Here is a 24,823-nt window from a genome sequence, read left to right as displayed (position 1 = left end):
AGGTGGAAATTTTGATCAGGGTCATCATTGGGAACAGCACAGAACGTGTGCAATGACATTCCTTCCATCAAAGAACAGGCAGTAGCCTGTCAAATTTGGTAAGTTAAAGGAACACCATTTGTGTAACTCTGCTGCATGTCATAGGAAGTCACTGCCCACGCTGCTACATATAAGGACATGGTTCCGCTGGAAGCAGAATGTCTGTCTTTTTATATATATATATAAAAGCAACTTTCTGAGCATTCCCAGATGACATCTGTAGTTTGTCCTGGTTGTGCAATCATGCCTTGGCTGATAGTAGGCTTCCTCTGAAATCTGTAAATCATCAGTACTGAGGTAACAAAAGAGCTTAGTAGCATAATTTAAATTTAAAATATTTAGAAATATGTCCCCATTAGAGCTGCTTATTTATAGCCTATCCCAGTGGTTCTCAAACTTTACTTGTGATCCCCATGTAGCAAGCCTCTGAGTGTGACCCTCCCTTATAAATTAAACATGCTTTTTTATATATTGAATACCATTATGAATGGTGGGTGCAAAGAGGAGTTTAAGGTGGAGGCTGACAGCTCATGACCCCCTATATAATAACCTAATGACCCCCTGAGGGGTTCTGACGTCCAGTTTGAGAACCCCTGGCCTATCCCTAAATGTACATCTCTCGAGTGAATTCATGCATCTATAATCTGATATTACAGCTGTTGTGCTGGATTGGGAATGACCAATGAATGAAGAGATGGCAAGTACAATGAGAAAATAAAAATGGTCTGATGGCAGCCCTGTCATTTGTAGCTAGTGTCTGCGGTGTGTTGTTTCTTTTTCCTAAATGAATTAAACTTCATCTTGTTGAAGTCACCTCATTTTAGAGGCTCTTACAAAAAGAAAGCTAATAAACAGATGGCCTCATTCTTGTTCTAAGTCCACAATCTCAGCTGGAACTAATTGCCATTCTCATTGTCAGTCTCAGGAGAGAGGCTGATGAGGAAATAGATGCTGACCTATGCTCTCACCCCTAGAGGCAAGTCTCTGCTCTGGGGTGAGGGTCATGCTGAGAGATTGTAGGGGAAAGCTGCACTGCTGCTGCCCACGCTGTCCCTGTAGAGCCCTTCAGCCTCCAGTGTTGGGAATTCAGAACCTTACATGAACATGACATTAATAAAAAATTACAAGCGTAAAAATTCAGATAATAGCAATTGAAAACCCTTCCCAGACTGGGAGAAGTGCTTGGAGGAGCTTTCCCATCTATCACTAGAGGGTGCTGGCTCTTCAAGGGTAAAATGCACTGCACATGTTTACAGTGGCCATGTCTATCATAATTCCTAAGCAACAGTACTTCAGAAGGGAAAAGAGAAAACACACAGTCAGAGATTCACGGTCTGTCTTGGTGGAAATGAAGCCAAGTGGACAGACCAATTGAAGAAATAGCAGTGACTCATGGACAAGTTCTCTCCCACCAAATGCTGCAGTAACAAGTTCAAGGGCTTGTCTACACTTACAGTGCTGCAGCGGCTGCAGGAGCACTTCATGAAGATGCTACCTACGCCAACGGGAGAGTTTCTCCCATTGGCATGCGGACTCTGTCTTCCTGAGAGGTGGCAGCTATGTTGACAGGAGAAGGTCTCCCACTGACATAGTGCTGTCAACACAAAGGGTATGTCTACACTACAAGACTATTTCGAATCAACTTAATTTGAATTTGTGGAATCGACCTTATGAAGTCGAAGTTGTGTATCCACACTAAATACACTAGTTCGACTGTGCGAGTCCACAGTAACGGGGCCAGCGTTGACTTTGGAAGCGGTGCACTGTGGGAAGCTATTCCACAGTTCCCGCACTCCCCGCTGCCCACTGGAATTCTGGGATTTCCCCCCAATGCATGCTGGGGGGAAAAATGTGTCGAGGGTGGTTTTGGGTAACTGTCATAATTGAACCGTCAATCACGCCCTCCCTCCCTCCCTGAAAGCGCCTGCGGGCAATCTGTTCGTGCACTTTTCTGCTCAGTGACAGCGCGGGCGCCACAGCACTTTGAGCACGGATCCCGCTGCAGTTATGGCCGTTGTCAACTCCTCGCACCTTATCGTCCACCTCTTCCACAGTCAGCTGCTGAGAAATAGGGCTACATTTCAATGGTGCTGCGAGCACTGGTGGACCATGGGGGACGTTTTACCAACATCAACGTCGAGTGGCCAGGCAAAGTTCATGACGTGCGTGTTTTCAGGAACTGTGGTCTGTTTAGACGCCTGCAGGAAGGTAGTTTCTTCCCGGACCACAAAATAAGTCTTGGGGATGTGCAGATGCCTATAGTGATCGTCGGGGACCCAGCCTACCCGGTAATGCTCTGGCTCGTGAAGCCTTATGCAGGCGCCTTGCACAGCGACAAGGAACTCTTCAAGTACCAGCGAGCAGCGAGCAGCGTGACCTGTGACTGTTCAGTTTCTTTACAGAGAAGCTGAACCTGCCCCTGTTTCTTTACCAAGTTACTGTTGACTAGCATCTGCAGTTACATACCCCGCCCACCCCGCTTCCCCAACTTCCAACACACATTTAAAAATAAAATACATGTTCCACTGTAACTTTACAAAGGTTTCTTTATTGATGACTTTGCGTTACAGGGTTGAAACCGGGACACGGACTGTGCTGGGTAGGGTGTGCAGTGATGTAAAGACCGCCTGTAAACTCGAGGAATGACAGGCTCCTGCTCCCAGAGCGGTCTGCAGTGCCGGACTGGATGTTTCAACGGAGCCTGCCATCCCTCCTTTTTGGGACTCTGTGTGCGGGGGCTATGTGGCCTTTTGGCGGGGGAGGACAGATACAGATTCCTCTGCTGCGTGGCTCTGTGGTCCAGGACAGGGACCGTTGCATGAGATCTGTAACCCCCCTCCCCCGCTACAAAGTCACGTACCCCCCCACCCACACAGAACCTGCAAACCACCTCCCATACCGACCAGGGTGCGTACTGACAGCAGTGTGTGTGTGACCTGCTGCTGATCCTGCCCCCATGTCTGTACTCTGGTAAAGGTGATTGTCCTGTCAAATTACCAACCCCCTTCCCCCCCTTCAAACACAGTCTCCTCTAAAAGAACATGACGGAAACAGTAATTAACAGAAAAGTATTTTTTATTATCAACTAGACAGTTAGGGGATGAAATTGGGATGGGGGCTTGGGTGAGGCGGGAAGGAAAGGACTTCTCAAAATTTAGGGTATGAGAGCTTTTGGGTACTTGAGCACTCTGCTGGGGTGCAGTGACAGTTTACACGGGCTCTGGCGCCCCTCCTTCTGGTTATTTTGGGTGAGGGGGGTATGGGACTTTGTGGCGGGGGAGGGCGGTTGCAGATACACTGCAGGGGGGCTCTGTCCTCCTGCCTGAGGTCCTGCAGAACATGCACAAGGCGCAGGAGCATGTCCGTTTGCTCCCTCATTAGTCCAAGCAGCGTTTGACTCGCCTGCTTGTCTTCCTCACGCCACCTCTCCTCCCCTTCGCTGTGTGAGCGCTGGTACAGAGAGAGGGTCTCCCTCCACTGGCTCTGCTGGTCCGCCTCGTCTCGGGAGCACCCCATAAGTTCAGCGAACATCTCGTCCCCTGTCTTTTTCTTTCGCCGCCTAATCTTTGCCAGCCTCTGTGAGGGGGATGCTGTGGCGGGTCTGGAGACAGTCGAAGCTGTGTGATGGGAAAAAGGGAGTGAATTCCTTGCAAAGATAAATTTTTGCAAACAATGAACACAGTCTAGTTTGTCTCTGTGAATTCTGGGTTGAGATCCCAGTGCCTGATGGGGCAAAAACCCAGAACCACCCGCGAAAATGGTAAATGTCGTCAGTCATCCCTTCCTCCGGGAAAGCTACAGCAGACAATCATTTCAAGCCTGTTTTCCCTGGATTGCCCTGGCAGACACCACAGCGTGGAAACCATGGAGCCTGTTTTGCCTTTTGTGCCTGTCACCGTATGTGTACTAGATGCCGCTGACAGAGGCGGTCCAGCAGCGCTACACAGCAGCATGCTTTTGCTTTTGCATGATAGCAGAGATGGTTACCAGCCATATTGTACCATCTACCATACCATAAATTGGTAATAAGATGGGCATGGTTACCAGTCCTTTTGCACTGCACCATTTGCTGCTGTCATAAGTGCCCCTGGCTGCTCTTAGCCAGGGGCGCAAAAGCCAAAATTGGGAATGACTCCCTGAGTCAATCCCTCCTTTTTGGTATCTAAAAATAGAATCAGTCCTCCCTAGAATATGGGCAAGTGTACTAGAGAACCACTGTATCAGAGAACCAGAGAGCACAGCTGCTCTGTGTCAGATCCTGCAGAAATTATGAGCTGTATGCTATTCACAGGGGTGCTCCTGCAACAACCCCACCTGTTCATTCCATTCTTCCCCCAGCCTTCCTGGGCTACCATAGCATTGTCCCCCCACTTGTGTGATAAAGTAATAAAGAATGCAGGAATAAGACACAGTGACTTGTTAGTGAGAAATGAGTGGAAGGCAGCCTCCAGTTGCTATGATAGTCCAGATAGGACATTAAGGAGTGTGGAGGAGAGGAGCCCAGCATCCCTCTGCTAGTCCAGGGGAAATTGAATCTTTTCTTTACACATGAAGGGTGGGGGCTGATGGAGCTCAGCCCCCTGTTGCTATGATGACGATGGTTATCAGCCATACTGTACCATCTACCACGAAAAATTAGGACCAGGCGCCCTTGATTGACCTTACCGATGCTAGTCGGCATGGTTACCAGTCCTTTTGCACAGCCCCATGTGCCAATAGGCTGATGATGAGGACGGGTACCAGTCATTTTGTACCATCAGCCATCCATAGCGTGGGGGGAGCAAGGATGTTGGTGTTGAGTGCTGCACCATCGCGTCTATCTGCAGCATTCAGTAAAGATAGGGTGACATGTAAAAGAGTCAAGAGAGGATTGTTTTCCCTTTCACTTCTGGGGGAGGGTGGGGGGCTGCGTAAATTGCCGAGCTATGCCCTGACCCACCGCGGACACTGTTTTTGACCCTAGAAGCATTTGGAGCTCAGCCAAGAATGCAAATGCTTTTCGGAGACAGCAGGAACTGTGGGATACCTTGCGTCCTCAGTCCCCCCTCCCTCCATGAGCGTCCATTTGAATCTTTGGCTTTCCGTTACGCTCGTCACGCAGCAGCGTGCTGAGTCTCTGCTATGCTGTCTGTCCGGAGATTTTTTACAAATACTTTGGACCAGGCGTAACATTACAGTAATTCCCCTAATTAGATGCAGAAGTCTCCGAGCGAGATCACCCTGAGGACGGTCACTGAAGGAGATAGAGAGCGCATGCTGCGTGAAAGCCAGCACAAACCAGGGCCCTATGCAGCCGTGCTTGGGGAGGCAATGCTCCCTGAGTAGCTCATGAAAGCCTCGCGCGGAAAACTGTGCTACCACGGAGCACCCAATAAGGCAGCTCTCCCCAGGAACCTCCTGCGGAGGCTTTTTGATTACCTCCAGGAGAGCTTCATGGAGATCTCCCAGGAGGATTTCTGTTCTATCCCCATATATAGAGAGACCTCCTTTTCACATACTTCAGATTCCTGTTATATTAAGAATAAAAGTTTACATGGTTAAAGCACTTACCGACTGCTCCTTCCCCTGATTCAGGATCCGGGTTAATGGCCGGGGACGGTTGGTAGGGGATCTCCGTGACGGTGATGAAGAGATCCTGGCTGTCGGGGAAACCAGCGTTGTAAGCGCTGTCGCCTGCCTCGTCCTCCACAAACCCTTTCTCATCTTCCCCGTCCGCGAACATCACCGAGGAACTGGCCGTCGACACTGTCCCATCGTCAGAGTCCATGGTCACTGGTGGGGCAGTGGTGGCAGTCTCCGTAGCGTCCGTTTGCCGCTTTGATTTTTTGGTAGCCTTGTCTGGGGTCCTTGATTTTCATGTGGCGCTGCGTTGCATCCCGGCTGTATCCTCTGTCTCTCATGGCTTTGGAGACCTTCTCGTAGGTCTTTGCATTCCGTTTTTTGGAGCGCAGCTCCAAAAGCACAGACTCCTCGCCCCACACACCGATCAGATCCAAGAGTTCCCGGTCAGTCTATGCTGGGTCCCTCTTTCTATTCAGAGATTACATGAACTCCTCTGCTGGAGAGCTCTGCATCGCTGCCGGTGCTGCTGAGCTCGCCCCGATGTCCAACCACGAAATGAGATTCTAACTGTCCAGACAGGAAAAGGAATTCAAATTTTCCCGGGACTTTTCCTGTGTGGCTGGTCAGAGCATCCAAGCTCGGACTGCTGTCCAGAGCGTCAACAGAGTGGTGCAGTGTGGGATAGCTCCCGGAGCTAGTAAGTTCGATTTGCATCCACACCTAGCCTAATTCGACATAGCCATGTCGAATTTAGCGCTACTCCCCTCGTCGGGGTAGAGTACCGAATTCGAACTAAAGAGCCCTCTAGGTCGAATTAAATGGCTTCCTGGTGTGGACGGGTGCACGGTTAATTCGAATTAACGCTGCTAAATTCGAATTAAAGTCCTAGTGTGGACCAGGCCTGAGAGTCAGGCTGGTATAACTGTGTCACTTGGGTGAGGATTTTCCACACCCCCGAGCGACATAGTTATTCCAACATAAGTTTGTAGTGTAGACCGGGGCCAAGAAACCTTTAGTGCTTTTACTGTGTTCTTTGTCCTTCTGCACTAAGGCCTTGATTCGGGAAACACCGATTCGGGACAGCACTTAAGCAGGTGCTTAAGTCTCGTTGAAGTCAATGGGTCTTCAGCATATGTTTAGAGTAATGCATGTGCTTCAGTGCGTTCTTGAATCAGGGCCTAACACAGTTGCAGTAATGTCACTGCATAGAAAGGTTCAAATTCTCTTCTGTTTTATGCAGGTACACCCCTATTGGCTTCCATGGCCTTGCACTAGTGCAACAGAGGGGATTTTGTCCCCTTGCAATTCAAATGAAATCAAACAATTTTGGACTAGATCTTCAGTTGGTGTTAAACAGCATAGCTCCATCGAAGTCGGTGGTGCTATGGTGAGTCACACCAGCTGAGAAGCTGACCCAATGTTAGGAAATAAAACTGTAATTTATCAGTAGAAGCTGTGCTTAAAAAATACATATGAAACTTTAAAGAATTACAAGCAGATTAGTCCACCGGTCTGGGGGATGTAGATTGGTTAAGGGTGATCAGCTACTTTATGACTAAGAAGATGTAAAAGCTTAAGTAGATGTCACTCTGTTCTTGGACATCAAGTAGTTACAAGTACATTCTTCCAAGTAAATAGCCACATGACTAGACTCCATTTCTTTTCCCCTGTGTATTTACGTAGCAGTGTGCAATTTCACTGATGTGTGACCTGGTTCACCTCTGTTACTCCAGATTTCAGTGACATTACACTAGCATAAATCTGAAGTTATTCCAGTGTAAAACTGGTATGCTTTGTTTCCAGTCTTGTTTAATAGGATATTTTTTTCTTTACTGAATGTTTGAATTCTTGTGTGTGTGTGTATCTATTACAGTTGCAATTAAAAACACCCTCTCTACCCGAGGTGGCTAAAATACTGCTGGGGAGACAGCATGAACTCAAGAAACCTTAGCACAAAAAATAATGAACTATCGCAACATTTTTTTTCTTGTACTGCGTATAAAGACTGACTCATTTTAGCCTTTTTGTCAACAACAAGAAAATCCCTCATGTCTGGATTTAACTGAAACTGTAATGATTCATCTGTGTTTAATGTGCCATGCCAAAACTTAGAAAAGTCAGTTAGAGAGAGATGTTGGGGATTCCTTATACATGAACAGTAATAGGTGAACTCCTAGGTGAAGAGTATGACACCTGAAAGATAATTTTCCACGATTTGTAGCAAGGACTTGGATTTCAATGACCTTGCTGTCAGGATGATCTGTGCATATGTAACATAACTATTCCTAGAACAGTGGTGTGTATTCATTTGTATACAAGAATTTTCCACTACCACCACTTGCATCCCCCCCTCCCACAATTATAACACTAAGTTACATTTTGGGGAAAGGCTGTGGGGTCTTCTCTCCTTCTGGCAAGATCAGCCCTCAAGGGTCATTGGCTGGATTCCAGGACTTTCTTCTCCTCAGGCAAGAAAAGCCTTTGTGGTAAGGTGAAGGCATGGTCTTTAGGAAAGAGAAACTATCTATGGACCCTCCCTAATCGCCAGAGGCCATCTTAGAGGAAATGGACTGACTTTTCTTTCCCCATCACTTTATATTCCCTTTCCCTAGACCAGTAATTTGTCTTTTGGAAAAAAAGGGCCAGGGCTTCAAGGCTAATTCTCTTTCCAAAAGAGGGGCCTTGGTGCTGGTTCATTTTCCCTGTGGGAGATGTAGGGGCTACCCTTTAAATAGATCCTCATGGCTGGAGCACCCTCATTTTATTTCCTGGTGCCTGGTTTTCCAGTTACCTGTGCCAACCTGATTCCATTCCCCTGGTGCCACTTCAGATGTCAGTGATAGCATTCCATCTTGATGATTGCACTTGAATGCAATAGCATGTTACTCCTTTTGAGCCTAGTGGCTAACCAAAGTTTGGGGCCCTACAAGTTGTTTCCGCTAGAAGAAATTGATGATGGAGCCAAGTAAGTTACTAACATTATGTATGAAGTCCTGTTGTCCTGAACACAGTAGGAATCAAACCTCAGGAGACTGTTCCTTTGCCTGTTGTTCCAAACCTGCCTTTCTAGCCTGCACTCTGTGCCCCAAATGCTTTCTCTCTCAGCTTTCTCTCAAGGCCATGTTACCAGCACTTTTATTACTGTCTACTTGGCTTTCTGGCTGCTTCTGTCTCCCCTGGCTCCTTTTCTCTAACATAGAGAAAATTGATTCCACCAAAAAAATCACCTAGCCCTGCATTTGCTATCAGTGCCATGGGATAACCCCTTGGGCCCCATGCTTCAGCTTTTACTCAAACTTTCCACGTGCCTGCTTTGGGTACTATTGTTTAAGCTTCTTTACATATATCCTGCTATTGTTTAAGCTTCTTTACATATATCCTGACTGAAAGGTGGCAATCACCCCCCACCCATAATAACAAGCAAGTGCTTAGATTTGGTCACTTGATTAAGTTTCAATCAATGAGATTTGTTTAAAAAATACCAAAGATATAGTTAGATACAGACACAAGTTTTAACAGGAGGAAATTTTAATTTGCGGAGCATTATTTTTCCTACATAGAAAAATCACACTTTTCTATTCCTTTTTTAAATAAAAGGCTAACACATGCACTGAATCTTCCATGACCTGTAGTAACCTGAGACTGTGATTAATGTAAGACATTCTTTCCAACATCCAACCCATCCCTTTTATGTGATAACTGTTTTACTCTTTGCTTAGGCATTTCCCGAAAGTCAACATTATTTTTTGACAGCTTTGTGCATGGTCTTACAACTCCACTGCTTGATTTTTTTCAATATTCCAAGAAGTGCTTTGTGAAAGGAGGTTAGTAAAGTAATGGTGGCTCATCACGCTCTTTGATGAACACTTAATCTGTCTCCATAAACTCTTCCAAGCTGATTTAGCCATTAAGCATGTGACAGACACTGCAGTTAGTATCATGTCTATCAGAGTCTACAAATGTGCTAAGAAAGCTCAGAAACAACTGACCAAGCAAGATCAGAGATAACCAAACCCAGAATATGTCACTTTTTAAAGATCTTTTAGAAATACTAATGATGTTTCCAATACTTCACATACACCATTGCGCCTTAAAACAATTACCTTGTGAAATAGATGACTTGGAGACTTTTCCTGACTCTGTGCTGCCTTGCTCCATTTGTACATTAGTGTAACTCCATTGATGTAATGACGTCAGTGGTGTGTTTCAGTGACATAAAACTGGAGTAATGCAGTCAGAGTAGAGAATGGTTTCAGAAATTCAAACAAGATGCCATGGTATTCTTCATTTTCTGTTGTATTTAGTATATTGTCTAGAAGCTGATGGCTGGCTTCAGTTCATCTTAACTTTTTCTCATTTATAAAGATGGTAGGCAAGATTTAGCACTCATGCCAAATAGGATTGTGTGGATGAAATGAGTATAACTAATGAGTTTACTTTTTAAGTAAAAAGGGATCGAGTCTCCACACTATTACACTAAGAGCCCCACATTAGCATAAAATGGGTGTAACAGAATGAAAACTAAGGCTTATAATGGTTTTTCTTTAAATTTCCATCAGACTGCTGAATCTTGTGCCCCAAAGACAAACTAAAGATGATGTAAAGGATGTTTTGCATTGTCTAAGATCAAGGCATAGTTCTCAGAAGCCCTTCATGGCACAATACCGTAGAAGTTTGCTATTTGTCAGGAGAAACCTTCCACTGAGTTTGTTATATGGAAGTTTGAACCTCCCATCCCTGGCAGCCTATTCTGGTAATATCAGAGTATACTGGTTGTGCAGTATGATACAGGAGCAGAAATTGCATTAATAGTCTTTGCCTTCTGTGGCATGGTGTGGAGAGCCATGAGTGTCAGTAAACTATCAACTGAATTATCTTCTACTCCTGAAAGCTAAAGGAAATAAAGTAGACTGATTTTTATTGTAGTTTTGGAAAAACACTTTCATTATACCACTGACTATTGTTTATAAACTAATAAACAGTCTACTTTTGCATTGTTTGCATCTGGGGCTTTTATTACTATTCAACCATAGGCAACAAGTTCCAAGTTTAATTGTGTTTTTGTTCCCCCTAGCCCTAACCTAATGCTTACTTCACAGCCATGAGGGTTTTTTTTAAGGGGGGGGGGAAAGCAGGTATAACATGTTTTAACTTCCTTATTGCAAGAGGCCTCCCTCATTTTAGCCTCAAATAAGCATCAATATCATGGAAAGTCTATATAATCTCCCTTTTGATACTATAAATTCTTGCTATCAGATATCCTGAATAGTGAAACTAAGATACATTATTTACCCTAAATAAATAAATCCCGCAGAATGTTGGTCTTTCTGGCATTATTAATACTATTTATTATTTTTGGAGGGACTTTTTGCTGCATTTGGGTCTTGGTTGATTGACAGCTGTTAAGTCAAATAAAGTTTCAGTTAAGGGTCAAATTCTGCCTTTAGGTGCCTTTGAAGCCACTGGGCAACATAAAAGTGAATCTGATAAAGACTTCTTAATGAAAAGCTGGCATCCTAAAACTTGCGTGTGTGTGGGGGGGTGGGGGGTGGGGGCGGCGCATGGGCATGCACGCAAACCTGCATTCATGCCTGTGTGGAATGGAAATCTATTGTCTACATCTGAGCAATGAAAAGTGGAGGGGAAAACACCCAGGAGTGTTTTCCTTTATGGAAACTCTCAGAAATAAGTAACACCAGCTCTGCAATGAAACTCACTGTTCATGAATGGCAAGAGTTCAAAAAATGTCAGTAAAGGAATCCACTTTACTGACAGGAGCATAAAATATTTCCTCCCTCCTCCTGCTCGCCCTGGCTTCAGCCATGTGGAATTCCTTCACTGTCTAAACTACTCCACTGGCCAGGAATACAAGTAAGTCCCCTTCCCCTGTCTCTTTAACGGAATGCACTGAACTGCTACCTAAGAGCAGTTGTTAGAGAGAAGACCACCCGAAGTGGTCCTTGGTTTAGACACTTCACATGGAGTTACTGGGCACAAACCATCCCTCACAGTTTGCAAGGAACAGTTGGAATTCTCTGAATTGTTTCCAAGTCTTAACTGCATTGTAACCCTGGAGGCAAAAATTCCTGCCTTTGGTCCCATTTAATGCTTAAAAGCTTCCTAATGAAGTCCATCTTTTCACCATCGTGGGACTTCCTGTTTTAGGCAACCATAATACCCGCAGGAATATATGTATCTTATTGTAAGCAGAAGTTTTTCTTTTGAATGTGTTTACTATACCGTTGTATACTACTAATAATTTACAGAAACAATTGATTGGACAGCATTCTTGGAAAAAAAGGATTGGATCAGCATGTGTATGCCTGCCTATGGGTGAGAAACCATTACCGGAGAATTAAGTTAAAACTTTGGCTTGCTTTTTAGACAAAGGGGGGAGGGGGACAGGGCATACCTTTAGGATGTATATTAAGAGTCAATACTACTTACGGTGGTATGGAATGAAGAATTGGTGCCTGGAAAGGAAAGGAAGTGAGAGAGTAGAATGAGGGAGAAGGGCTACCAACTAAGGCTCCATTAGAATACGTGATGCAGAACTATGATAAAATGTGGCCCTAAAATGGCTTTTATGGTGTGAAAATGTCTTGCAGCAACTCCCAGGATTGGAGAGCAAACCTAGATTAGCTGTAGTGAAATGTTACAGTATGAACATACGTTACAATCATAGTAAATCCCCTGGAAAGGGCTGAAGGCAAGTTTGTAGCGAAGGTGGTTGAGCCATGCATTAAGAATAGGTCTATTCTTTCCAGGTTTACATCCCATGCATTCCTATTGACTTCAGCAGGGTATAAAGCAGTATTCGAATTTAACCCAGTGTTTGCAAACCAGACTTTAGCCAGCCCATAAGGGCTTAATATCAGAAAGCAAGTTTTTATAAAAACTTCAGCAGAAGCATTTGGGCCCTGATAGCAACATGAGCATCCTGCATGTGGTGAAGTTTATTATCTTCAAATCTCACACTGGATGCACTTCAAAGTGTCTTTTTTTTTCTTACCCCACTTGTAAAATTCCAATAGAATGTAAGAGGGATGAAATCAACCAGGCTGTACAGAACTTACTAGCGTGATCGCCTTTCTATTTGCCTTTGAACAAATTTATAGAATTCTATAACAGGGACGGCATTCTCTAAAATTCTATATAATGATTAAAAACATATGGAGATGTTATGTTCTATAAAATTCTATAGAACTATTCCATATGTGACTGAACATATGTGAAAAGGTTTCTTTAGCTTTTTTTCTCTATAAATCCTAGAAAGTATTGTCAGTTTCAGTGTGGTAAATGTAAAATGAAACATAGTCAGAACTGTTTCAAATCTCAATGCCCATTTGCCAAAGGAGGTGAGGTATTGGCATATTTGGTGTGATCTTTTTTATTCTCATATGAACTGTAACTCCTTCAGGTACCCTACAGTAATCCTATCAGCCTTACTTTAATTCTTGCTGTCTTAATGTAGTTTTCAGTCTGTGTAAACAATTAAATTTTACTGGTCACCCTGAAAATCTATGTCTTGACTGGACTCTGATAAACAGATGTCTGACAGGTTACAGAAGGCTGTGTTCAGCTTGTAGTTAACAAAACGGAACATTTTCAGCATACTTGAAATGAAGACAAAGATCTCAGGATCTGCCCCTTTCAAACTTATATGACCCCTCCCCCCAAAAAGCTACACACATTGTAGGAATTTTAAGGATAGTGAATGAAGACGACACTGAATAATATTTGCACAGATAAGAGAACCTGGAAGGTAAACAGAGGATCAATTCAGCCAAGGAGCAATGCTGGCAGTTTGACAAGCAAAGCCCAGTCCAGATGGGCCGTGAATTACACAATGGTTAAGTAAGAGGGACATATTCTCATTTGGCTTAAATTGCCTTAGAGCAATGACAATTTACATTAAATGAAGATCAGGCTCTGAGTATCTCTATTTATACTTAACTCAGCAACTGAAAAAGTAGGGGCATAAATTCAGTCTTTAAAAATTATATTTAAACAAGGGGAAATACTTGCATATGTGCTGATATTATAGCCGACTGAACATATGAAATATTTAGTCATCAAATAAATTATCTGATGCATACTGCTATTTACTGAATTCATTTGATGAATGTTATTCAACTAGCTATGAAACTGGTTGAGTGCCACAAATACCATTTGTCACATAAATCAATCTAATGAGAAACAGCAGCATTTGCTGGCTTCCATTGGTTAGTTTTTCTTTTCTTTGCCACTTTTGAGAATGGCGAGAGCCCCAGAAGAAGTAGACTCCTGCAGATCTCAATGGGCTGAGTTTCCCATGTCTAGAACTGTGCTGCCCAGGCATGGAGAACTGGACGCAGGTGAGTGATGGATCCTGTCAGACCCCCAAGGAAGGCAGGCCTGGAAGGAGTACAAACCTCTATTCCTCAGCTCCTAGGAGGGAGCCTGGCTGAGGACAGAGCTTGCTCATATGACCATAGATGGTCTGAGCCCTTGAAAGGAAGATGGGCTGGACTCCCTGCAACTGCCTCAAAATGTTTTTTGGTAGCTCACCTGAGGACATTAGGCTAGACTGCAGCTTGCCAGAGGCTTCCCCAAGGGAGGTCTGTGGCATGTCAGGGACTGTCATCTTTATTTTATTTTCCTTTTGTTTCAGTTTATCCCACTGTTTATATTTCAATATATACACCTATCATCCCTACCAAGGAATTGTGCTGTTTCTATTAATACTTTAATGATTGTCTGCTCTTTGCTTCCCCTTTGTCCACACTAAGAGGATGGTATTAAAGCTTTTGTGAGTGTCATCTCATCACCTCAAGTGGCCAGCAAACACCCAAAATCTTCCCCAGGAATTGAATCATCTCCCATCCTTATCAGCCTGGAAACAAACTTGTGGTAGTTGGGATGTATTTGAGATTCTAACTTGGATCATACACATGGTAATGCATAATAAAGCCATGGCTTTAGATCCTAGGCCAGCTTTCTGAGTTGCACAATATAAATCACTCTGCATTTGTCCCCAGTTTGTTTTTATAGGTTTAAATTTGAACTCTAAGAAAGATTCCTCAAATTATTTAGACGTTTTAAGTATCCAAACTTCTGGCTCTGAGAGCATCACTACCTCACATTTGTCCAAGCCCATTTTCTCCATGTTCTTCCCCCTTCAATGTCACCCATGCAACCCTTCCGTGGGATCACACAGGTTTACATGATTGGAATTTAGTAACTGATTTTGCTGATGATACACAAGGAGGGATAGACTCTAGCTCAGTTCCTCTCAGCTATACTCATTCTGCTTTATCTTATTTTGCCAAAATAACTCAATGCTTTTTACAATGGCATGGTGTCCCCTAGCTCTGTTTGCCAGAAGCTGGGAACGGGCGACAGGATGGATCACTTGGTGATTTACGTGTTCTGTTCATTCCCTCTGGGGCACCTGGCATTGGCCACTGTTGGAAGACAAGATACTGGGCTAGGTGGACTTTTGGCCTGACCCAGTATGGTGGTTGTTATATTCTTATGAGCTCCGATACCATGGCAGCAGGCATAGTATAAGAACTTGAGCTGAATAGAAAAAGAAGTAAAAAAAAAAATCTTAGTTACGTAGTTACTTGGATGTTACTAAAACATAAGAACAAGGAGCTCTACAACGTAATTTAGAAGCACCAGTGAAATGTTTTATTGATTTGATCTCTGTCAATTGTTCACAAGATTGTTTTACATAATGTTATCATAACGAAGGGCCTGATCTGCAGATGCTTTCTTGCATTGATAAGTCTTTACTCATCTGTGAATTGTATAAAAATAAATGCACATAAAAATGTGCACACAGAGACTTGCAGATTCAAGTTTAAAAGCTGATTTGGCCTTAACTGACCTCATAAGTCTTTTAACAAAGAATTATGATCACCAAGGTCCCTTTTTTATGCTACATTGTTTATATTTTCTATGATATAGAAAAGTTGGAATTTTCCAGTGAGGGAATCATATTAAAAAGTTCATCCCTTTATCAGTTGCATGTTAGTATGGGATGTGGACTGTGATGAGGACACAATGATGCAGCAGAATTTGGTAATCTATCCAGTACATTCTGTACTCTGAAAGATGAATATACTCTTTCTCTAAGATTAATTTAAGCTATTTCTAGAAGCCATACAATACAGAACACAGACTCAGAGGGAAATGTTATGTAAGTAGTCTCTCTACATATGTTCTGCATTACCCTAACATTTTAAACAAATATTGCACAACAGAGTATATGTGAAAAGGCTTTTGATTTGGAATCCCCAGATAGATATTTTTGTCCATGAAAGTAAACCTACAGATTCTGGGAATGTTCTCTGCATAGCTCTTTCCCCCCATTATCTGAGATGAGATTCAGGAGTTGTGACCAAAAATGTTTATCTTCTGAAATCTCTTTGGTAGTCTAAGTGAAATAAATTACTGTTCTCTATCCTGTTCTTGAGGCACAAATGTCTATATTATAAAATCTGCATTCTTTTCAGCCTCAGCAAGGACAAATACAGTATTTGCCTGGACAGTGAACTACCTTTTCACCCCTAGAGCTGGTCCTTCTAACTTGGGTTAAAATAAAAGGGGCCTGCCTGATTCAATGGGAGCCTCTCCATTGGCTTCAGTCAGGCCAATGGTGTGGTAGCTAGGGCAAGCTTGCACTGCTACTGCCTGTGATGCATTGTTTTGTGGAATAATGGATTTACCATAGAGTCTGCCCACATTTCACATTTAACTATTCACAAATACACACCTCTGCCAGGGTTAGGGACATCTATGTTCTAACCACCTTTTTATATTGCTGGTGTGGATGGTATTGTTGTAGAATAGTGAGAAGATCATGCCCCTGGGATCCACATGCAAAGGGACACTGTATAAATGGACACAAATCTGACATCAGGAATCATAACATTCAAAAACCAGTGGGAGAACACTTCAACCTCTCTAACCACTCAGTGACAGACTTGAAGGTGGCAATTTTGCAACAAAAAAACTTCAAAAACAGACTTCAAAGAGAAACTGCTGAACTTGAATTAATATGCAAACTAGACACAATTAACTGTGGCCTAAACAGAGACTGGGAATGGTTGGGTCATTACACTAATTGAATCTATTTCCCTATGTTAAGTTCTCCTCACACCTTCTATGGGCCATCTTAATTATCACTTCAAAAAGTTTTTTTCCTCCTGCTGACGATAGCTCATCTCAATTGATTAGACTCTTCCTGTTGGTATGCATACTTCCACCTTTTCATGTTCTCTGTATGTATAAATTTCTCCTGTCTCTGTGTTCCATTCTATGCATCCGAAGAAGTGAGCTGCAGCTCACGAAAGCTCATGCTAAAATAAATTTGTTAGTCTTTAAGGTGCCACAAATACTCCTGTTCTTTTTGTCTATGGATGGATCTCTCTCCCTGGGGAAAGGAGGAATCAACCACTTTTGTGGAGGTTTTCTCCCCTTATGTCAGACCCCAGAGAAGATTCTTTCTGTTAGTGCAGCAATCCATAAATAGGGAGACCACAGGAAATGTGGGCTAGCCATGTACACATCCATTACCCAGCATGAACTGAAGAGGACAGTAATACCACCAGAAGCTGTGTTAAGTTTTTGTGTGGAGCCTTATCCTTGCTGGGGACCACAGTTAAGAGGGACACTCTTAAGGAGTTCATTTGGATGCAAAGGACCTCTGCATATATGGCCCTGAGCCACCTGGGGAGCCCCATGATCTGTGGATGGGCCTTTGAGTCTCCAGTCTTCTCATCTAGCAACCTTTTTAATGGACAACAAAATTCACTTGAAAAACTAAACTGACAATGAATAGTAGGCTGAAATATCAAAAGCTCTTTCTCTGTTACTAAATTTTTTTTCCCAAATGGGGACATTCTTCTATAACTTAGAAATTGTAATCTTTTGAAAAATACATAAAAATATTAACCCATAAATTGAACTTAGTTCACTCTTCCATTTCCACTGTGTCCAGGTCTGGAGAATGCTACAGTCCAATCATCTGTTTTGTCAAATCTAAATTAAACATTAAATCATGGCTACGGGGCGCATTGTGTCAGTGTACCAGAGTGAAAAAGTGCATCATTTCCAAATCTCCCTAAACCAAAGGCTACCAAGAATTGATTAGAAACATCTCGCTTCACTGTGTAAGTTACAGAGCTACTGCTAACTCTGCAGTAAACAAGCGGTGGGGGAAATTTTCATGCAGCTAGTAGGGTGTAAAATGGTGATGGGCAAATTAAGAACCAACTCAGACTTTCACCTCAAGCTCATACCAGTTCTGAGCCCATAACTTTTAGAGACATAAGGTTATTCTTTTTTTTTTTACTCCATTTTCCTGCATATCTCAGTTTCCTCATTTATGGAAATGTCCTATAGTATTCAATAGGGATGAAACCAAAAAGGTTTTGAAGAAATTGGTTTTAGGGTCTAAAGAACTGAATGGCAAATTATGTCTAGAGAATTCAATGGACAATTATATCTGAGAGTTTTGTAGTTTGGCTTAAAAAAAGCTACAGAAAGGTGGTTGTTTTGCATTTTAAAAAAATCTCTAGGTCTCTTCTATAAGGAGTGTTTTTTCTCCCAGAAGCAAATACAATAATGATGCAAATCTCTTCAGAGAGCTGGTCCTCATGAGACTTCCAGCTGATTTCTGGGCCCAAGAAGATCACACAGCTATGTAGTTATTATCAATTGAATCTTGTAGAAATTCATGACACTATCAGGAATATCTGAACAATTCAAACTGATTCAAGTCCAGTTGGCCAAGGAAAATAAGGGAAATGTAAGCATCTCTCATAAGCCACTTGCAGTGTTCCTGATGTATATTCATATATTGCTTTATAACCACTTTGTAGATCTCTTCATCATTGTTCACCTTTCCCTTTCTATGATGTTTTAAATTCTTTATATATACTTGCTTATATTGTGCAAAAGTTCCTCTTAACTTTCAAGAGTCTTCTGCACTTTATAATGGTCCCTATTCTTCAGTTATTTAGAAGCATGAACATATTTTTCTTTAATTACTTTTTTATTTGTCACGCTTTGATTATTCTCCCATTTTCTTTGAGTACAGTTGATGGTTAATGAAGATGGCTTTGTTTAACAATATCTTATGGATTTTTTATCTTGTGATTACAACATGGGCTAGCTTCACAAAGAAAGTAGGTGTGGTGATGCTTTTGGAAATAGGCACCTGAGTCTGGGCACCAGTGAGGTGCCTATGTCTGGTTAGCAATCCACAGATGAGAAACTTTCTCCTGGACTCAGGCAGTTTAGGCTTAAGGTGGTCCATTGTGGATAAACAATTAAAAAAATTCATTGAAGCAGAGAGACTGGATTCTGGGTCTCCCACCTCCCAGATACTACTGTGCTAGAACTTAGATGTGGATGGCGGAGGTCTTCCTCCTCCTCTGCCCATCCCAGGCCCCTCCTCCCAACATATGTAAGCTTGCCTATAAGGGCCTGATCTGGTAGGCGAGCTCTCAGCACACTTACTGGGTCAGTCCCTACCAGCTACTTAGGCAGAGGAATACTTATCTTCTCCTGGGTTGTGAATTGCTCTGGGGCTTAGGCATCCAGACATCTGGCTTGGGGCTGACACACAGGTACCTAAGGAACTTTTACTACAAAAATTTAGGTGCCAAGTGAGTTTAGATACCTTAAAGGATTTGGGGGAAGCTGAGCAGGGGTTGTGTGTATCCTAACGGGACATGATTCTGGGATTTAGGTGCCTATAGTGCCAAAGGCCCTTTGTGAATCTAGCCCTATCTTTCTCTCTCTCTCTCTCTCTCTCTCTTCCAGCATTGCCAGTAATAGCTGCACTGTTCTATATTGGTTCAGCAGTTAATTAGTGCTGTAGAGCCAACACAGAGAGCTCAGGAAGACATTGTGTTACTCTAAGCCTAAGAATAAATGTGGTTCTTGCTCTGCTTTTAAAAAGAAACTCGCTAATGGAATGGTAGATTTAAAAACAAATGTTCAAAGTTCCACATAAATAATCTATGCAGGGTTGGGTGCATTGTTCCCATTGCCAGCTCACAGACCCTGTGTGCCCAAACATGTAGACTGACCTCCAGGCCATGCCCTGGAATATTCATCTGTAAACACTATCACAATAGTCCTGAAAAGTGGCCATTCCACAGACTTTGTGGGGAGCCAGAATCACAGCAAAAAAAAAATCCACTCTCTGCTCATCTTGTGCCTTCAGGTTTTCTAGGCCCTGACTCTACACACACAGCTCTGCAGGGCTACTTACATGTGCAAACTCACTTGTGTGTTACATGTTTGCAGAACCCAGGCCCTAATGGACAACCATGCACAACGGGCAGCCAAAAGTTGGCCCAGGGGTATTTCTACTGCTTAAATGCCCTTATCAGAAATCTGCCTGAAGTTGTTACCTTTACTCTGTTTCAGCAGTGTTTTTCTCTAGATCTAGTTCCACAGAAATTGTTAGAACTACTTGAGGAATAAGGTACTGCTCACTCTAAGTAAGGATGGCAGAATCTGGCCTTTAATGTAAATGCAAAATTGGTTTTGAATAGAGAATATCTAATTAAAAAAAAACATATTCCATGAAGTACCAGTATTTAGAAGAAAAGGATCTTTAACAGTCTACTTTTAAAATAGAAACAACTCAAAGGTTGTAGAAAAAATATAAAATGACACAAGGACCCTCTCTAATATTCAGCTGTTTATACATTCTACTCGCTTTCTCAGTAATTGTAATGACTAAATATTTTCAAGAACTATATAAAAGAAACCCAAGCTCACAATTTCACCTGTATAAAAATTTTCACTTATTTTTCCTCTATCTGAAATAAGCCACTCTAAGCAATGATAAAAGACAATAGCGCTTGATTCAAATTCTATTTAAATTAATGGGAGGCTTTCCAGTGAAGCAGGGCCACAGGTACCATAGCTGGCAGAAAGTTTTTGTAGCTATGGCACAAGACTGGGTATCAGGAAACCGGGATTCTATGCTTGGCTAAACTCTGCTATAGACTATACGACCTTGGGCAAGTTATTTCACTTCTCTGCACTCCATTTCCTCAAGGCTAATACTAATGACTTTCTATCAAAGATTCTCAGTGTGATTTCAAATACTGAGTCATTAAATTTTGCAACAAGAGTTGTTATCCCCATTTTATAAATCAATAAACTGAGGTTTGCGACTTGCCTAAGGTTACATAAGTCAGGGTAGAACTAAGGGTATGTCCACACTACCAGCCGGATCGGCGGGTAGCGATCGATCTATCAGGGATCAATTTATCGTGTCTCATCTAGACATGATAAATCAACCCCCGAATGCTCTGCTGTCAGCTCCAGAACTCCACCAGGGCGAGAGCCAGAAGCGGAGTCGATGGGGGAGCCGCTGCTGTCGATCCCGTGCTGTGAGGACAGGAGGTAAGTCGATCTAAGATACGTCGACTTCAGCTACGCTATTCTCATAGCTGAAGTTGCATATCTTAGATCAACCTTGCCGCCCCCTCCCCCCACCCCTCCAACCCCCCGCAGTGTAGACCAGGCCTAAGAGCAGAGCCAACTGGTCCTGACTCTCTGTCTCTCTGCTTTGATGCTAGCCAACAGTCCCTTTGGCCCCAATCCAAAAGTAATCCCAATAAGATGGACAAACCCAGCAGGACCACAAAGAACTATACACTCTCAACTTGACCAGAGTCAGCCTTCTAATGGAGCAAGTCTCAGCAAGAATGCAGAATGTGGACCAGTTTGAAAAGAAATAGGTAATGACAATAAATTATTTCAAAATGTTTCAAAATATTTCAAAATTCTGTTCCTTCCATATAGGTTTGTGTCTATCTCCTATTACTGTATAGGTATTGTGCCACCATCTCTTTTAGATTTAGAAATATTATTGAAAACAAAAGAAAAGTTTTATAAGTGTATATTCTTGTAATATTTAAATAAAAATTTACAAAAAAGTGTATAACTTTATGCATGTGGATAGTCTCAGTAAAGTAAATGGGACTACTGATGTGTGTAAGATTATGCACATGCTTAAGAGCTTTACAGGACTGAAGTCTTTATGAGCATTATTGAGAGAAAGTTCTAGTACTGACAATGTGGCAGGTACTAAGCAAGGGCCCGGCAGAAAATTCATCTGGATTCCATGCTGTTACTAGCCTCAGAAAATCTACCTCCCTACAACTAGTTTATGTAACACAGAAGCTGGATGAATTTATCTGTGCTGCTTTATGTAAAAAAGGAAAGTATGTTGTTGTATCAAAGAGGAACAAAAGGTTAGAATAACTGTTATAGAGCTGTTAACATTTCCAAAAGGTTATATTTTTGTTAAATTGACTGGCAAGTATCATTCTACACGTACTGTAATCCTTCCTGTGCAGATGGTATTATTAATTCTAGAATGAGTAGGATATTGGAAAATGGAAAGAAAACTCTAAGGTAAATATAGATTTTTCATCTTTTAATAGAAACAAAATCTGACACTTTTCCTGGAGCCGTATTTAATATCATTCTTTTTTATTGGACGAAAATAGAAAGTGTTTTCCATGATCCAATTGGAAATATGCAAAGTTGAACTAAAATGCCTTTTGGTATTATTATTTATAGGTTTGTTCAGGGACTACGCTTCTTAATGGATACAATGGGCTTTTCTTCTTTTTAACTTTCCTTCTAAGAGAACAGACTTCTGTTTCCTTTGTGAATTATCCTTTTGGAACTAACCAGAACACCTTGGTCTCCTACATTCCTGTACAAAGGATTCCACTCTGCATTCAAAAAAGCAAGACTATTTAAACTATATTCATATTTAAAGATGACTATTAGAATGGAAGACAGGCACAGGGGGCTGGACGTCAACTATTTTGGCTTTGTGGTTGAATAATATTTGATTTTGTCTGGCATATGTTTTCTTTCAAATAAAAGAAATGCTGCACAAAACAAACTTGGATTAGGAGTTTAAAATGTACTTCCCACTCCCTCTTCCCAAATCTCCATGGAAAAATGGTTTAATAGCTTTTCATGGAAGTATCTGTTTCTGGAGAACCCAAACCCAGACATTTGTCCTTGAGCGGAATTTGAACTCTACCAGTATTATATGCTAAAGGTTAAAGTACATGTGTGTCTTATTGCCTTCTAGACCATGAACTTTCTAAGCTCTGCAAAACTCTGCTGCCACCTACGTGATCAACCTCATCCCTGTTTACTCTCACAAATTCCCTCACTTAGCTTTGCTGATACCTCAGACCCCCTCCCATCTCTGTGCCTTCTTTCACATTAACATTCATAATTGGAACATTTTTCTCATCCTAGCCAAGTGAGCTCCACTCATGCACTCCTTTAATTTCCTTTGATAGATACATTTCTCATCCTGCTGGCCAGACATAGCCACTGCCTCCTGATCTGTGAGGGTTCATTAAAAAAATCTGCGGCATGCCTCTGGTAAGCGGTGCTTCCTCGGTTTTGTTAATGAATGTGCTTTACTTCTTTGGCTGTAAAGTCCTTGGTGTAGGGACTGTGGCTCCTTTTTGGTTCTGAATGTTGTGAGCAACAGGTCAGTGCTCAACAAATAAAAAACTTACAGCCAAAGGGCCAAATTCTGGCTGGCAATGAGCGTACATACACATCAAAATCTTGTGGGGCGCAGCAGGAGTGTGCTGTGGCTGCTGGCTGCCCTGTTTCTGCTTCCTATGGAAAGTCACAAACATCTGCAAGTGATGAGGGCCACAAGGGACATAGCAGGGGGAAGTACTTATAGCCTCTGTGTTTAACTGAATTTACATATGTCATTGCCTGAACCAAGCAGTCATTCCTGTGCACTGTGTGGAAATTATTCCTGCTCCTAGCAGGAGCAGAATGCAGAAGAGAGCTAAATGTATATTTGCTTTCAGATTGAATATGGGCAGACACAAAACCAACCCCTTTTTCAGTCTCTATATCTGTCCTTTTGATGGTTTAAGGGATTATGCCACTTTCCCTGTATTGTTATTAATAGCCACAATTTAGCCCACTGTTGTTTCAAATCCCTTTAAATTCTAGCAAGACCCACACAAGTGATAGATGTTAAAGGTAAGGGTCACAGGTTGCATACAATTCTTTTCTCCCTTGCCATGTTGAGGAAATCACTTAATCTCTCTGTGTCTGTTTGCCTACCTGTAAAATGGGGAGGTGATGATACCTACCTGTCTTTGAAAAATAGTTTTGTTGTTAAAGATTGTAAAATGAGGCAACAGGTGAGTTGGTATTAATGACATTGCTATTTGTTGTAACTATATTAATCTTATTAAATGTGTTTGTTGGAAAGTAGATGGACTAACCTATGTAGAGCCACTGGAATCTTTGACAGCTGACTTCCTGGCTACATTTATAGTTTTAATGCTGGGGGAGTGAGGGGAAGGAAAGGCACTAATGAAAATTACCATAAACTTTTTTACTTCAAAGTCTTTGTGGACCTCTGAGGAACACATTTTAAAAAATGTGTTTACAATTAATATCTGGTCACAGTGTCCTTTTCTCCTAAGGGAACAGTGCCTCTTCAGATGTCAGCTAACACACTTAAAACAACATCAACAATCCATGCTGCAGAATCAAAGAGAGGATGGGAACGAGAATGAGGAGTGTGAAAAATCTGTTCCAAACCCCACTGTGCTTCGAAACAGAACCTTTTGGGAAGTCTAATTCCCGAGCAGTTTGTTAGGAAAAGGTAACTGGCAATGATTATTGGCATCTTGTTAAAGAAATTCTATGTGCTGCGTGGTGGTAAAAAATAGCATTGGCTGGAGAAGCTCTGGTGTTGGTTTTTCATTCCAAAGGGAAAAGGAGTCTAACACTCGGCTCATGCTGCATACTGAACCCCTGAAGTTCTCGCTGAGTGCCTCAACTCCATTGATTTCAGTGCGAGATATGAATGCTCAGAGGCTATGGGGATTAGACTGGAATTGTGGCTGGTTCTTACTAGTACAGCATGCATTCTGGGCAGCAGACCCACTGTACAGCCTCGCACCGTAAAAAGGATCATTGAAGAACCTTCAGGGAGTTCTTGGCTTAGTCTTTCTGGTTATTTTAGTGAATAATAGAAACTGAGGCAGAACCAGACCTCACAGTAAAACTACCAATGAAATTCCAAGCTTGGCCCTCTTACTTTACATTCGCTGCTGGGTGTTAGCCAGCCAGTCCCACTTTCCATCTAGAGCTCTTGAAGTCTTTATAGAGGGCAGTCTGCATATTA

At 42.3% G+C, this 24,823-nt stretch overlaps 1 long non-coding RNA gene across 1 annotated transcript; it reads left to right on the top strand.

The window, feature by feature from the left end:
* LOC123370506 lies at window positions 1-24,300 on the top strand. Its single transcript, XR_006579438.1, has 3 exons — window positions 1-98; window positions 22,953-23,037; window positions 24,117-24,300. It is a non-coding gene; the product is annotated as an uncharacterized LOC123370506 (long non-coding RNA).
* Window positions 24,301-24,823: the final 523 nt, after the last annotated feature.

Source organism: Mauremys mutica, chromosome 4 (assembly GCF_020497125.1).
Source record: "Mauremys mutica isolate MM-2020 ecotype Southern chromosome 4, ASM2049712v1, whole genome shotgun sequence".
NCBI classification, from domain to species: Eukaryota; Metazoa; Chordata; order Testudines; family Geoemydidae; genus Mauremys; species Mauremys mutica.
This window is presented reverse-complemented; position numbering and strand designations above follow the sequence as displayed.